This window comes from Arachis ipaensis, chromosome B5 (genome assembly GCF_059453495.1).
Source record: "Arachis ipaensis isolate K30076 ecotype BB chromosome B5, ASM5945349v1, whole genome shotgun sequence".
Taxonomy (NCBI): Eukaryota; Viridiplantae; Streptophyta; class Magnoliopsida; order Fabales; family Fabaceae; genus Arachis; species Arachis ipaensis.
The window spans coordinates 138,728,916-138,744,419 of record NC_142440.1 but is presented as its reverse complement, the minus strand read 5'-3'; the positions used below and the strand labels follow the sequence as shown (position 1 = coordinate 138,744,419).

General features: G+C 36.5%; 1 non-coding gene across 1 annotated transcript; it reads left to right on the top strand.

Annotated features, from left to right (window-relative positions):
- The first annotated feature begins 14,799 nt into the window (after positions 1-14,799).
- On the top strand, positions 14,800-14,907 carry LOC148565935 (small nucleolar RNA R71). The gene has a single exon (XR_015885537.1). It is a non-coding gene; the product is annotated as a small nucleolar RNA R71 (small nucleolar RNA).
- Positions 14,908-15,504: the final 597 nt, after the last annotated feature.

Below are 15,504 nucleotides of genomic sequence, written 5' to 3'. Positions count from 1 at the left end.
TATAAAACCAATTTAGTTAACTAACCAAACCATGAACATCCCTAGTGGAAATAAAGAAAGTGGGCTGATAATAACCTCGGTCCACGATGAATGCAAAATGTTCTTGCACGTAAAAAATCTATCCAAGGTATAGTTGTTACAAAAAAAAAAAAGAGATGTTGTCCTGTCTTCTTCTAAAATGAGGTTGTTTTATTTGATTTTTTTGCTTCATTCTTAATAACAAATAAATTAATAATTTTTGAGTTTTGTTTCACAATGTTAATTTAAGGAGCGAAAACAATTTCTCTTGCGAGTGTTTCAGAGTCTCAATTGTAGTTTTAAAAATAAAATTAAAGATAAAAAGAAAAAATTATAAAGTATTGAAGACAAAGTAAAATATAGAAATTAAAAGAAAAAGGAAGAAGAAGATGAAAAAGAACAAATAAAAATTAAAACTTTAATTAAAAATAAAAAATAGAGTACAAATTTGAGTTTTGACTTCAGAATAATTACTTAAGATTCTCAATTTGATTTTTTGATACTAGGAGAGCTGAGAATGTTTTTGGGTTTTTAAGTGTTCTCTAAGAAGAATTGAAGTGATTAAAATGTGTGTCTAAAATTCTATTTATAGACTAATTTAATATCAAATGACAGTTACTCCTACAATATATTTTCGTTAGTTTTCAAACTTGAATAATCGTTCCGCACTTGTTACCTCTTGATGCTCTGTTGCTGATTTGATAACTGCTTTCGCAATTTCTACTTCCACGTTTCATTATTATCACCGACAGTATATCTTTGAGATATCATGGCCTATAATTCGGGTCTAGTTCAAAATTTAGTTAAAACTACTTTGTTTCTAGTGTCAGTTGGAAGCTTTTCTAATATATTAAAATTGACCTTAAATAATATAAATTGACAATAATATTATTTTATATTTATTTACTCAAAATATTTTTTTTCTTCTAAGTAATAATAATTTTTTGTCTAATAAGATGTTCCTAAGATTTCTCATTTGAGGACGTACAATGATTGAAAATAAAAAAATTTAGTTGTTTATTGACATTTATCTTATCTCTGACAAGTTGAGGTGTGAATTTGAAAGTGTCAAGTACTTTTAAGTTAATACTATGAACACATATCTGTTTGGTAGATTAAATACCTATTAATAATAGACTTAACAGAACTTCTAAGTCTATAAAGTTTTTACATTGATAGTTGAATATCTAACTGTCAATGGAATTTATTCTTCTGTATAAAATTTTTAAGTGTGCCAAATGATATCTGTTATAATTTTTGGCATATTAAATGTGTATCAATTGACCTTTGTCTTAACCTTTGACATTTCAATTGAGAGTTTTTGACACATACTCTTTCATTGTTCTAATTATTATTAATTGACATAAGTTTTTTCAACCCCAGAAATAACAGAGAATTTTAACTTCGTGAAGTCGTTTCTTTCATATGTTAAACTCTAAGTGTCAATTAGATTTGATAAAATTTTTAAGCCTTTGAAATCTTTATACTGACATTTTAATAGTTTTAAGTCCAAGCGCTAATAGTCTCAACAGAATTTTTAAGTCAATGAGGCTTTTGTACTTACGAACTACATATCTAAGTGTGAGTGAGAGATTATTTTTGCTCATGATTTTAAACTTGACGCATAATTTTTTTTGTTTAGAAAAAGTAAAAACCATAACAATATAAATAAAAGATAAGAAAAAAATTTAAAAGATAATTAAAATGAGAAAGAGAAAGCAAAGAAGATTAGGATAAACAAGAAAGAGAAAAGAGATAGAGAAATAGAGAAATAAGAGAACAAGAAAGAAAAACAACAAAAAAAAAAAGATTATAATGAATAAGAAAGAGAAAAGAAATAGAGATGTATAGAAAAGAGAGAAAAAAAATGAAAAAAAGATGAAAGTCGATAGAAAATAAAGAATATGAGTCATTTTTTTGTCATTTTTTTATTATCAAAATAACCCCTTATTTGCAGAAAAGTCATTTCCCTTGTACTTTAGAATTTTCTTTTCAACCATCCTCTACAAGGCTTATTCGATGAGATGTATTCATTTGATGATTATTCAATCTTTTTTTTTTATCATCGCTTTATATTTTGCTTCTTTCTCAGTTTTCAACGGTTCAATTTGTCTAATATTTTCAGTAAGTTAAGTCATGTCATGATATTATTAATTTACAAGCTTTATTCTAATTCCAAATTCTAATCTATTTATGGCTATTTTGACAACTTCAAATTCTAAAACTAGAGTAAAGTATTTATTTTTCATGGTTTTGAATCTAGCCAAACACTTATTAATTGATTTTCTTACATTGCATTTGATAGAGAATAAATCACTTAAACCGATTCTTAATTTACTATAAAAAAATTGTTTATGAAAATATTTTCTAATTGTATCCAAAAGTGAATTGAAATTTGATTTTAGATTAGAAAATCATTTAAAGGCATTTCTTGTCAATGAGGAGGGAAAGAATTTCATTTTTAAATATTCATTTGATGTCACCTCGTTGATTTCGATAGTATAGCAAACAATGTGTTGCGCTCTACTGACGATTCTTCATCTTCTCCAAAGAATGTAGTTAATGACTTAGGAAGTTTCCATCCTTCAGGCAATTTAATTTGTTGGATAAATTCAGAAAAAGGAGACATAAACTGAGGTTCATTTATAAATCCAACATTAAATTCCAATCTTTTCAGAATTTGTTCAATTACTTGATTGACACCTTGTCCCCTAATATCAATTTGTTCAACAATTTGATTAATATTTTATTGTAGTCCAGTATCATCTTTTATCACATTAGCATTATTTTGATCTTGTCTACCCAAATGCATATTATGTACAGGAGAATTTTGTTCTATATTTATCTCTTGTACTTCAATAAAATCATTTTTATTTTCTTTCATACTAACTATTTTAACAATTTGATTTACTTTATAGATTAATTGTTCATACTTAGTATTTGTCGACTCAATGAAAAATTAAGTATTTTTGTCGTGTGATGAGTCAATATATTTGTCAAATTATAATGATTCTCATTTACTTATGGATGAAATTTTGTCAATGTATCAACAGTAACCATAAAACTTTCTGATGGTAATGTTTTTGATATATTAGAAAAAACTGGATTTATACTTTGGAAAATAGAAGAATAATAATCTTTTATTGTACTTATGTTTGAAGGAGTAGGTAATATACCAAGTGAAGTTTGTGACACAAAAGTTGAAAATTTTTCTATGGTAGCATTGACACATGAGTTATGGCAAACATGATTTTGAATTGGTGAGTAAAGAGGATTAATCAAATCTTGTGTCGCTATGGAGGGGACAAACTCCGGTGGCAAGCCATTAAGCAGCCACCCCATAGTGTTTATAGTGTTTGTATGAGATGCAATTAACCCATGATGGGCATGGTCAACACCATCATGCTTCACCGACAATAAGGTAGCCTTTGTGGTATAAGGTATGGAAATATTTTCAACTTCCTCTCGTCTTTCATCATTGGAAGTAGAAGAAGATGGTGCAGATAACTTTGACATGTCAATTGACGCTAATTTTTTTGTATCTAAAAACAATTTGTCACTACATAACTTCCTGCGAGTAGAATTTTTTTTTACAAAACTAAAATCTATTGACAATGTCTCAATGGACATGCCAATTTGTTTTACTCAAATTTTGTTATATATTTAAAAGAAAATGTAGGCATCTCAATATCGTAATTGTAATGTCAATAGAAATTAAAAAGAATAAAATTAGCAGATGAACAAAGAAATGTGAGGTGCCGAAAGCAAAGTAAAATGAAGAAATTAAAAGAAAAAGGAAGAAGACGAAGAAGAACAAATAAAAATAAAGAATTTTAATAAAAAATAAAAAATAGAGTACCGTTTTCAATAGAAAGAGGATTATCCTAGGGAGACCCAATTTTTCCATTCTTATTTATTCTAGTGGCAGAAATATTGAACCAAATGATTATAAGAACAAAAAATATGGGATGCATAGAGGGTTGGAGGTGGAAAGATATAATACCCTACCACACAGAGTTTTACGCTTAAGTTCGTAAATAGAGATGGTGAGATATTATGACCTCTAAAAAATAAAATAGAACTTATGTATATATAAAGAATAGTTTAACTAGGAGCCTTGAAGAGAAAGTTGAACAAAATAGAACTCGAAAGTCGCATCGCACTCAAAACGTTTAAGCATAGAAAAGAGACAGATAACAGCGTACGGAAAGAATAATATAAATATATATACAAAGTTCCAAAAAATACTTATAGCAAGCTCCAGATTCGACCTGCGAAACGAAGGCCTGCCAGAGTATATATATATATATATATACAAAACATAATTGTCCCCAAAAATTAGATCTTCGCTTGCCAAAGAATCTCCAGCACGTTCAGCGAGGTACCTCACGTCCTGCATCTGAAAAACAACAAAACATGTACAGAATGAGAACCAGGGGCTCTCAGTATGATAAAGGTGCCCATATAGATAATACATAAGGTCCCGGGAAGCTAGAGGCATTCCAAAAACTGCAACCCCCATATCAAATCCTAGAATTCATATTAAACCAGAAATACGATGACTCTATATAAAGATTATACTCTAACTCTTGGAGAATAATAACTAGAGTAACTAGGTTGGCTTAGATGAAGTGACTAGGTTCTTGGAGAATAATAACTAGAGTCATGTAGTAGAAGAGGATTGAAAGAGTAAGCATACAACTTGAGTCATAGGTTAGGGATCGGGAGTGTTAAGAGTGGTGCGACAACACTATTAGAATCGGTAGAACTTAGGAGCTTGAAGGAGTACGAAATAGAAGAAGAAATCCGTTCAATCAAGTGTTACCGGTATGAAGCACCAGTTATGTTGAGGCAAAATAAGATAACAACAGGATGAATGATATGTGAGGGAGCGCATTAACATATCTCGGTGAGTCAACCTAGTTTTTTCTTTGGTGACTTACATTGGGAGTCCATCTTAAATTCCTTCTTGAATAATGAACTGATCAACTTTCCAATCCTATTTTCCTACTTGCGTGAATCTTGTTTCCCCCGAAAGGAGCTTGAGCCTATCCTGGAGTAATCGTGTAAATCCTTGAATCTTAGGGCTTACTGCGAGTGAAATTGCTCTATTTAGCGAACTTGCATTCTGTTGACATTAGTTAAGATTTATGTGACTTGATGGACTTCATTCCCTCTCCATAAAGCTTGGACTTCAATCCTCTCTTTGGGGTACACCTTAATTCCCTTCTTGTGTACTTTTACTAATCTCTAAGACTTACTGCAATCACCATATAGGACATCCTTTTATCTTCTAACGAATACGATTTGAGTAGTTCAATCAACTTTGGGCTTAATATCTTTTAAAAATTAACTTGAGCTTGGTTTAACATCATGTACAACTCCTAAGCATAACCATTAGGATGCCAATTCCTTGAAAGAAAAGAGTGGCCTCTGTGCCGAAATTCATGACACCTAAACCTAATGGAACTATCCGAAAATCCTACACATGCACTATCCAAGGGCTTAGGAGGCGAATAGATGCGACATCATGACAGCGTGACAACGCCTTAATGGAAGGACTCTGAACAATGGTTAGAGGATTTAATGTACAATAGGAAATAGTAGGGTTATATGGTATGCTAATTACCTTAGTGTTAAGATGACCCCAGAAGACTAGAGAGCCGAAACAACGGAAAGAGTAAGTGAATTTGAGTTGAGACTCTAACTGCGCGAAGCCAACTAAAAAGTTGTGCGGATAAGAGAAGGGAATACCTAAATCATTCAAAGAAGGAAGTTACGCGTACTCAACAGTTACTTCAACAGATTGGGATTAGTAAGCAATTAATATTAAGAAATTACAACCGAGATGTATTAGACTAATTGTAATAATAAGACGAATTAAAGATAGGGATGGAAGAACACACCTAAGAACTTGGACCCAATAGGAGAAACGAGTACTGCACCTATCTCAGATAACTGAATTTGAATTTTTTGGGCAAAATTTCTAATTAGGTGGGTAGGATGTAAACTCCGTGAAATTATCGAATAATTAATTAATAAATTAAATATTAATAAAATAAATTAGAAATATAAATTTTATAGTAAAATAAGATAGAGCTAATTAAAATAAGAATTCTGACACTAATTTTAGAGAATTTGGCCTAAAATTGAGCCAAACGGGCCGAACCGGTCAAACCAAATCCAATGGCCCAACCAACTCACTCAATTTAACGAGCTCAGCTCATCTCTCCCTCCTCACTCTTGTAAACACGCTGAATAGGTTCAACAAAAGGGAAGAACACCCTTCCAAGCACAAAACCTAGCTCAATCTTCAAATCCCAATAACTTTTGATCCGGAGCTCCGATTGACGAGCCGTCAGTGACCACGCATTCGTCTCAAAATTCTCTACAAAACGCATCCAAAAATTTGGTAAGAAACTCACTTTCCAGTTTCAGATTCTCTCCTTCCCAATTTCAAAATTCAATGTGTATCCATGTTGAATCTTGTTTAATTTCGGTATTTAGGTTCGAGTTAGCTTGCGGGTTTTGTTGGGTTTAGCTCACTTGATATGTGGACAAGGTAAGCTTCCTCAATTTCCTTTTGAAATGTTGAGGTAGAGAATTCTATGTTAATTATAGTGGTAATTATGTTGTTAGATTGGAAATTGGTTGAGAAGTGGAATTAATTTGAGGATATGAGAGCTTGAGATCAATTTTGGAAGCTAGGTTCCTCGGTGAGGGGCTGTGTTGATGAGCTTGCGGTGCGGGAATGCTTGAAGTGTTCCAAGTTTATCGGAAAATCGGCCAAGGTATGATTTAGGTTTCTCGTATTTAATATATAATGTTCTGTGAAAACTTAGGTTAGATGACCATAAGATAGGTTGAAGCATGTATGTATGTTATGAGTTAGTAACCTTAATGAAAATATTGAGTTGTCTTGAAATGGGTTGATGATTGGTGATTTAATGATGATACTTTAATGTTTGAGTACGAGATTATGTTTATTATGAATTCTTGGGGTTGAAACTCATGAATTTGTGTATTGACGGGTCATGGAATAAATGAGAATTGGTTAGGTATGAGCATGAATTGGCTGAATGAGTATGAGTTGGTATATGTAAAAATGTTGTTATATAATTATTGATGAGTATTGACTTGAAGTGTATTAATTTGAGAATCTTGATTGAGCTGAAGAATTGAGAATTGAATAGCTTAAAAGGTTGATAAGCATTTGGAATTGATTATGGGTGTTTTGGAAGTGTTTTGATTGATAGTGGTTTAGTTTGAAAATGAAAATTTGGTAAAAATAGAGGTTGGTGTTTTTGAGAAAAATATGGTTTTTAGCTGACCTTTGGTGGGCCATAACTTGGCTTCCGGACCCCTAACTTGTTTCAAACTTATTTCATATGAAAATTGGGTCCGTAAAGTTTACGCCGTTTGAAGAGCGGATGAAAAATATTTTAAAACAGAAAAGTTATGCGCATCGAAAGTTTGGAGTGCAAAGTTGAAAATTCTGTAGCATTCAGCATTTTGCGGTTCTGCATAACTTGCGTATGTGACCACTGCACGCGACGCGACCAACTTATTCGGATTGGGTATCTCGCATATGCGAGCATACAAAATTGTACGCCCACGCGTACGCGTGACCCCGATTTTCAGCAAAGTAGATTTTTATGTTTTAAAGCTTAATTTTGAACCTCTAAACCTCTACTTTTACTCTTTTAGACCCTACACCTTGGTTGTAAGTATGGTGAAAAGGTTAAGCTATGGAGAAGTAGTTAACTTGGATTTGAAGAAAGATTTAGGAAATATAACTTGTGGTTAGAAGAGCGCACTTGAGTTAATAAGATGATGAAAGTGATGTGTGAGGCCGTTAAGAGAATCAGGCTATATTGAGAATAAGGAAATATGATTGATTATTAAATGATTACGATTTGTTGACGAGATGCGAGAATATTGCGAGTGTGCCGGAGATACATATATGAGTTAATGAATGAATAAATGATGTAACCTAATTTATGATTGAATATGATTGAGACATTTGTTGACCCCCTGTATGTAAGATGTGACCGGACACTTTAAAATCCCGGGTTCCCCCATGGGCATGCATATATATATTATTGAGCTTGGGGTGTTGTCTCCCCCATGTCAGCTTGGGTTTCGTCCCATGGTTTATTTTTGAGCTTAGGGATGCGCGTACAGAGGGACTGTCCAATGGTTAGCTAGTAGGACATGTCGGGTTGGCTGTATAACCAACAGATGAGCTCATTGGTGCACGAAATTGTGATCTCAGGCAACGACGCCAGAAACTCTGTACGCACGTCTTAATAAATTATTTTTCATTCACAACTTCGATACAACTAACCAGCAAGTGCACTAGGTCGTCCAAGTAATAAACCTTACGTGAGTAAGGGTCGATCCCACGGAGATTGTTGGTATGAAGCAAGCTATGGTCATCTTGTAAATCTCAGTTAGGCGGATATAAAATAGTTATGGAGTTTTCGAAAATAAATAATAAAATAAGGATAGAAATACTTATGTAAATCATTGGTGAGAATTTCAGATAAGCGCATAGAGATGCTTTCATTCCTCTGAACCTCTGCTTTCCTGCTGTCTTCATCCAATCAATCCTACTCCTTTCTATGGCTGGCTTTATCTAAGGACATCACTGTTGTCAATGGCTACTTTTAATCCTCTCTGGAAAATGGTCCGATGCGCTGTCACTGCATGGCTAATCGTCTGGAGGCATCACCCTTGTCAATGGCTGCATCTCATCCTCTTGTGAAAATGGTCCAAATGCTCTGTCACAGCACGGCTAATCATCTGAGGTTCTCGATCATACTGGAATAGGATTCACCCTCCTTTTGCGTCTGTCACTACGCCCAGCACCCGCGAGTTTGAAGTTTGTCACAGTCATTCAATCCCAGAGTCCTACTCGGAATACCACAGACAAGGTTTAGACTTTCCGGACTCTCATGAATGCCGCCATCAATCTAGCTTATACCACGAAGATTCTGATTAAGAGATCCAAGAGATACTCATTCAATCTAAGGTAGAACGGAAGTGGTTGTCAGGCACGCGTTCATAGGGAATGATGATGATTGTCACGTTCATCACATTCAGGTTGAAGTGCGAATGAATATCTTAGAAGCGGAATAAGTTGAATTGAATGGAAAAATAGTAGTACTTTGCATTAATCTTTGAGGAACAGCAGAGCTCCACACCTTAATCTATGGAGTGTAGAAACTCTACCGTTTGAAAATACATAAGTGAAAGGTCCAGGCATGGCCGAATGGCCAGCCCCCATGATCTAAGAACTAGGCGTCCAAAGATGACTAATACAATAGTAAAAAGTCCTATTTATAATAAACTAGTTACTAGGGTTTACAGAAGTAAGTAATTGATGCATAAATCCACTTTCGGGGCCCACTTGGTGTGTGCTTGGGCTGAGCTTGAATGTTACACGTGTAGAGGTCAATCTTGGAGTTGAACGCCAGTTTGTAACGTATTTCTGGCGTTCAACTCTGGCTTGTGACGTGTTTCTGGCGTTTAACTCCAGACAGCAGCATAGAACTGGCGTTCAACGCCCTTTTACATCATCTAAACTCAGTCAAAATATGGACTATTATATATTGATGGAAAGCCCTGGATGTCTACTTTCCAACGCAATTGAAAGCGCGCCATTTCGAGTTCTGTAGCTCCAGAAAATCCACTTTGAGTGCAGGAAGGTCAGAATCCAACAGCATCAGCAATCCTTCTTCAACCTCTGAATCTGATTTTTGCTCAAGTCCCTCAATTTCAGCCAGAAAATACCTGAAATCACAGAAAAACACACAAACTCATAGTAAAGTCCAGAAATGTGAATTTAACATAAAAACTAATGAAAACATCCCTAAAAGTAATTAGATTATACTAAAAACATACTAAAAACAATGCCAAAAAGCGTACAAATTATCCGCTCATCACAACACCAAACTTAAATTGTTGCTTGTCCCCAAGCAACTGAAAATCAAATAGGATAAAAAGAAGAGAATATACTATAAATTCCAAACTATCAATGAAACATAGCTCCAATCAGATGAGCGGGACTTGTAGCTTTTTGCCTCTTGAATAGTTTTGGCATCTCACTTTATCCATTGAAGTTCAGAATAATTGGCATCTATAGGAACTCAGAGTTCAGATAGTGTTATTGATTCTCCTAGTTCAGTATGATGATTCTTGAACACAGCTATTTTATGAGTCTTGGCCGTGGCCCTAAGCACTTTGTTTTCCAGTATTACCACCGGATACATAAATGCCACAGACACATAATTGGGTGAACCTTTTCAGATTGTGACTCAGCTTTGCTAAAGTCCCCAATTAGAGGTGTCCAGGGTTCTTAAGCACACTCTTTTTTTGCTTTGGACCTTGACTTTAACCGCTCAGTCTCAAGTTTTCACTTGACACCTTCACGCCACAAGCACATGGTTAGGGACAGCTTGGTTTAGCCGCTTAGGCCAGGATTTTATTCCTTTAGGCCCTCCTATCCACTGATGCTCAAAGCCTTGGGATTTTTTTATTACCCTTGCCTTTTGGTTTTAAGGGTTATTGGCTTTTTGCTCTTGCCTCTTGGTTTTAAGAGCTTTTGGCTTTTTCTGCTTGCTTTTTCTTTTTCTTTCTATTTTTTTTTTCGCTATTTTTTTTTCTGCAAGCTTTGTTCTTTGCTGCTTTTTCTTGCTTCAAGAATCATTTTTATGATTTTTCAGATTATCAAATAACATGTCTCCTTGTCATCATTCTTTCAAGAGCCAACATATTTAACATTCTTAAACAACAACTTCAAAAGACATATGCACTGTTCAAGCATTCATTCAGAAAACAAGAAGCATTGTCACCACATCAATATAATTAAACTAAGTTCAAGGATAAATTCGAAGCTCATGTACTTCTTGTTCTTTTGAATTAAAACATTTTTCATTTAAGAGAGGTGATGGATTCATAGGACATTCATAACTTTAAGACATAGTTACTAACTACTAATGATCATGTAATGAAGACACAAACACAGATAAGCACTTAATAAAGAAAACGAAAAATAGAGAAAGTAAGAACAAGGAATGAGTCCACCTTAGTGATGGTGGCGTTTCCTTCTTGAGGAACCAATGATGTCCTTGAGCTCTTCTATGTCTCTTCCTTGTCTTTGTTGCTCCTTCCTCATAGCTTTTTGATCTTCTCTTATTTCATGAAGGACGATGGAGTGCTCTTGATGTTCCACCCTTAGTTGTCCCATGTTGGAACTTAATTCTCCTAGGGAGGTGTTGATTTGCTCCCAATAGTTTTGTGAAGGAAAATGCATTTGAGGCATTTCCGGGATCTCATGGTGATGAGCTTCAGGCGCCTCTTGAGTTCCATGAATGGGCTCTCTTGCTTGCTCCATCCTTTTCTTAGTGATGGGCTTCTCTTCCTCAATGGGAATGTCTCCTTCTATGAAAGCTTCAGCTGAGTAACATAGATGGCAAATAAGATGAGGAAAAGCTAGCCTTGCCCCAGGAGAGGGTTTTTCGGCCATTTTGTAGAGTTCAAGGGAGATGACTTCATGAACTTCTACTTCCTCTCCACTCATGATGCTATGAATCATGATGGCCCGATCCACAGTAACTTCAGATCGGTTGCTAGTGGGGATGATGGAGCGTTGGATGAACTCCAACCATCCTCTAGCTACAGGCTTGAGGTCCAGTCTTCTTAATTGAACCGGCTTGCCTTTGGAGTCAATCTTCCATTGAGCTCCTTCCACACATATGTCCATTAGGACTTGGTCTAACCTTTGATTAAAGTTGACCCTTCTAGTGTAGGGGCGTGCATCTCCTTGCATCATAGGCAAGTTAAACGCCAACCTCACATTCTCTGGACTAAAATCTAAGTATTTCTCCCGAACCATTGTAATATAATTCTTTGGATTCGGGTTCTTACTTTGATCATGGTTCCTAGTGATCCATGTATTGGCATAGAACTCTTGAACCATTAGGATACCGACTTGTTGGATGGGGTTTGTCAGAACTTCCCAACCTCTTCTTTGGATTTCATGTCGGATCTCCGGATACTCATTTTTCTTGAGCTTGAAAGGGACCTCGGGGATTACCTTCTTCTTGACCACAACATCATAGAAGTGGTCTTGATGAGCTTTGGAGATGAATCTTTCCATCTCCCATGACTCGGAGGTGGAAGCTTTTGTCTTCCCTTTCCCTTTTCTAGAGGATTCTCCGGTCTTGGGTGCCATCAATGGTAATGGAAAAACAAAAAGCTTATGCTTTTACCACACCAAACTTAGAATATTGCTCGCCCTCGAGCAAGAGAAGAAAGAATAGATGAAGAAGAAGAAGAAATGGAGGAGAGGGAGAGAGAGATGTGTTTCGGCCATAAGGGTGGGTTTTGGGTGGGAAATTGATTTTGAATTTTGAAGGTAGGTGTGGTTTATGAGGTAGGTTTATGGGGAAGAGTGGATGGATGTGAGTGGTGAAGTGGTGATAGGGAAGAGAGATTGAGGTGATTGGTGAAGAGTTTTGGGGAAGAGTGTTTATAGGATTGTGTGAAAGAGGGGTGAGAAGAAGTGAGTGGAGGTAGGTGGGGATCCTGTGGGGTCCACAGATCCTGAGGTGATCCTGTGGGGTCTACAGATCCTGAGGTGTTCAAGGATTTACAACCTTGCACCAAATTAGGCATGCAAAATGCCCTTGCACACAACTCTGGGCGTTCAGCACCAGATTGGTGCTTGTTCTGGGCGTTGAACGCCCATTTGTTGCCCATTTCTGGCGTTGAACGCCAGAACCATGCTTGTTCTGGGCGTTCAACGCCAGCTCTTCTCCAGGGTGCAATTCTGGCGTTCAAACGCCCAGATGCTGCCCATTTTGGGCGTTCAGCGCCAGAACCATGCTCTGTTCTGGTGTTGAACGCCAGCCAGATGCTTTTTTACTGGCGTTTAAACGCCAGTAAGGTCTTCCTCCAGGGTGTGATTTTTCTTCTGCTATTTTTGATTCCGTTTTCAATTTTTATATTTATTTTGTGACTCCACATGATCATGAACCTAATAAAACATGAAAGAACAAGAAAAATAAAATTAGATAAATAAAAATTGGGTTGCCTCCCAACAAGCGCTTCTTTAATGTCAATAGCTTGACAGTGGGCTCTCATGGAGCCTCACAGATGTTCAGAGCATTGTTGAGACCTCCCAACACCAAACTTAGAGTTTGACTGTGGGGGCTCTGGTTGACTCTGTTTTGAGAGAAGCTTTTTGTGCCTCTTTTCCATGTTTACAGAAGGATAACCTTGAGTTGTAAACACAAGGGAGTCCTCATTCAATTGAAAGACTAATTCACCTCTGTCAACATCAATCACAGCTCTTGCTGTGGCTAGGAAGGGTCTTCCAAGGATGATGGATTCATCCTCATCCTTCCTAGTATTTAGGATTATGAAATCAGCAGGGATGTAAAGGCCTTCAACCTTTACTAATACGTCCTCTACTTGTCCATAAGCCTCTTTTCTTGAGTTGTCTGCCATCTCTAATGAGATTTTAGCAGCTTGTACCTCAAAGATTTCCAGTTTCTCCATTACAGAGAGGGGCATGAGGTTTATCCCTGACCCAAGGTCACACAGAGCCTTTTCAAAGATCATGTTGCCTATGGTACAAGGTATTACGAACTTTCCAGGATCCTGTTTCTTCTGAGGCAATGATAGTTGATCCAGATCACTTAGTTCATTGGTGAACAAGGGAGGTTCATCTTCCCAAGTCTCAATACCAAATAATTTGGCATTCAGCTTCATGATTGCACTAAGGTACTTGGTGACTTGCTCTTTAGTAACATCCTCATTCTCTTCAGAAGAGGAATACTCATCAGAGCTCATGAATGGCATAAGGAGGTTTAATGGAATCTCTATGGTCTCTAGGTGAGCCTCAGATTCCTTTGGTTCCTCAGAGGGAAGCTCCTTATTGATCACTGGACGTCCCAGGAGGTCTTCCTCACTGGGATTCACGTCCTCTCCTTCCCTTACAGGTTCGGCCATGGTGATCAATTCAATGGCCTTGCACTCTCCTTTTGGATTTTCTTCTATATTGCTTGGGAGAGTACTAGGAGGAATTTCAGTGATCCTTTTACTCAGCTGGCCCACTTGTGCCTCCAAATTTCTAATGGAGGACCTTGTTTCATTCATGAAACTTACAGTGGCCTTAGATAGATCAGAGACTAAGTTTGCTAAATTAGAGGTATTTTGTTCAGAGTTCTCTGTCTGTTGCTGAGTGGATGGTGGAAAAGGTTTACTATTGTTAAACCTATTTCTTCCACCATTATTAAAGCCTTGTTGAGGCTTTTGTTGATCCTTCCATGAGAGATTTGGGTGATTTCTCCATGAGGGATTATAGGTGTTTCCATATGGTTCACCCATGTAATTCACCTCTGCTATTGCAGGGTTTTCAGGATCATAAGCTTCTTCTTCAGAAGATGCCTCTTGAGTACTGTTGGATGCAGCTTGCATTCCATTCAGACTCTGAGAAATCATATTGACTTGCTGAGTCAATATTTTATTCTGAGCCAATATGGCATTCAGAGTATCAATTTCAAGAACTCCCTTCTTCATAGGCGTCCCATTACTCACAAGATTCCTCTCAGAAGTGTACATGAACTGGTTATTAGCAACCATGTCAATGAGTTCTTGAGCTTCTGCAGGCGTTTTCTTTAAGTGAATGGATCCACCTGCAGAGGTATCCAATGACATTTTAGCTAATTCAGACAGACCATCATAGAATATGTCCAGGATGGTCCATTCTGAAAGCATGTCAGAAGGACACTTTTTGGTCAGTTCTTTGTATCTCTCCCAAGCTTCATAGAGGGATTCACCTTCTTTCTGTCTGAAGGTCTGAACATCCACTCTAAGCTTACTCAGCTTTTGAGGAGGAAAGAACTTGGCTAAGAAAGCCTTGACCATCTTATCCCAAGAGTTCAGGCTATCCTTAGGTTGAGAGTCCAACCATACTCTAGCTCTGTCTCTCACAGCAAAAGGGAAAAGTATGAGCCTGTAGACTTCAGGATCTACTCCATTAGTCTTAACAGTATCACAGATATGCAAGAATTCAGTTAAGAACTGAAAGGGATCTTCAGATGGAAGTCCATGAAACTTGCAGTTTTGCTGCATCAGAGAAACTAGCTGAGGTTTCAGCTCAAAATTGTTTGCTCCAATGGTGGGGATGGAGATGCTTCTTCCGTGTAAATTGGAATTAGGTGCAGTAAAGTCACCAAGCATCCTCCTTGCATTATTATTATTTTCAGCTGCCATCTCCTCTTCTTGTTCGAAAATTTCTGTAAGGTTATCTCTGGATTGTTGTAATTTAGCTTCTCTTAGTTTCCTCTTCAGAGTCCTTTCAGGTTCTGGATCTGCTTCAACAAGAATATTCTTGTCCTTGCTCCTGCTCATATGAAAAAGAGGGACAGAAAAATAATAATAATAATAGGGATCCTTTTTACCACAGTATGGAGG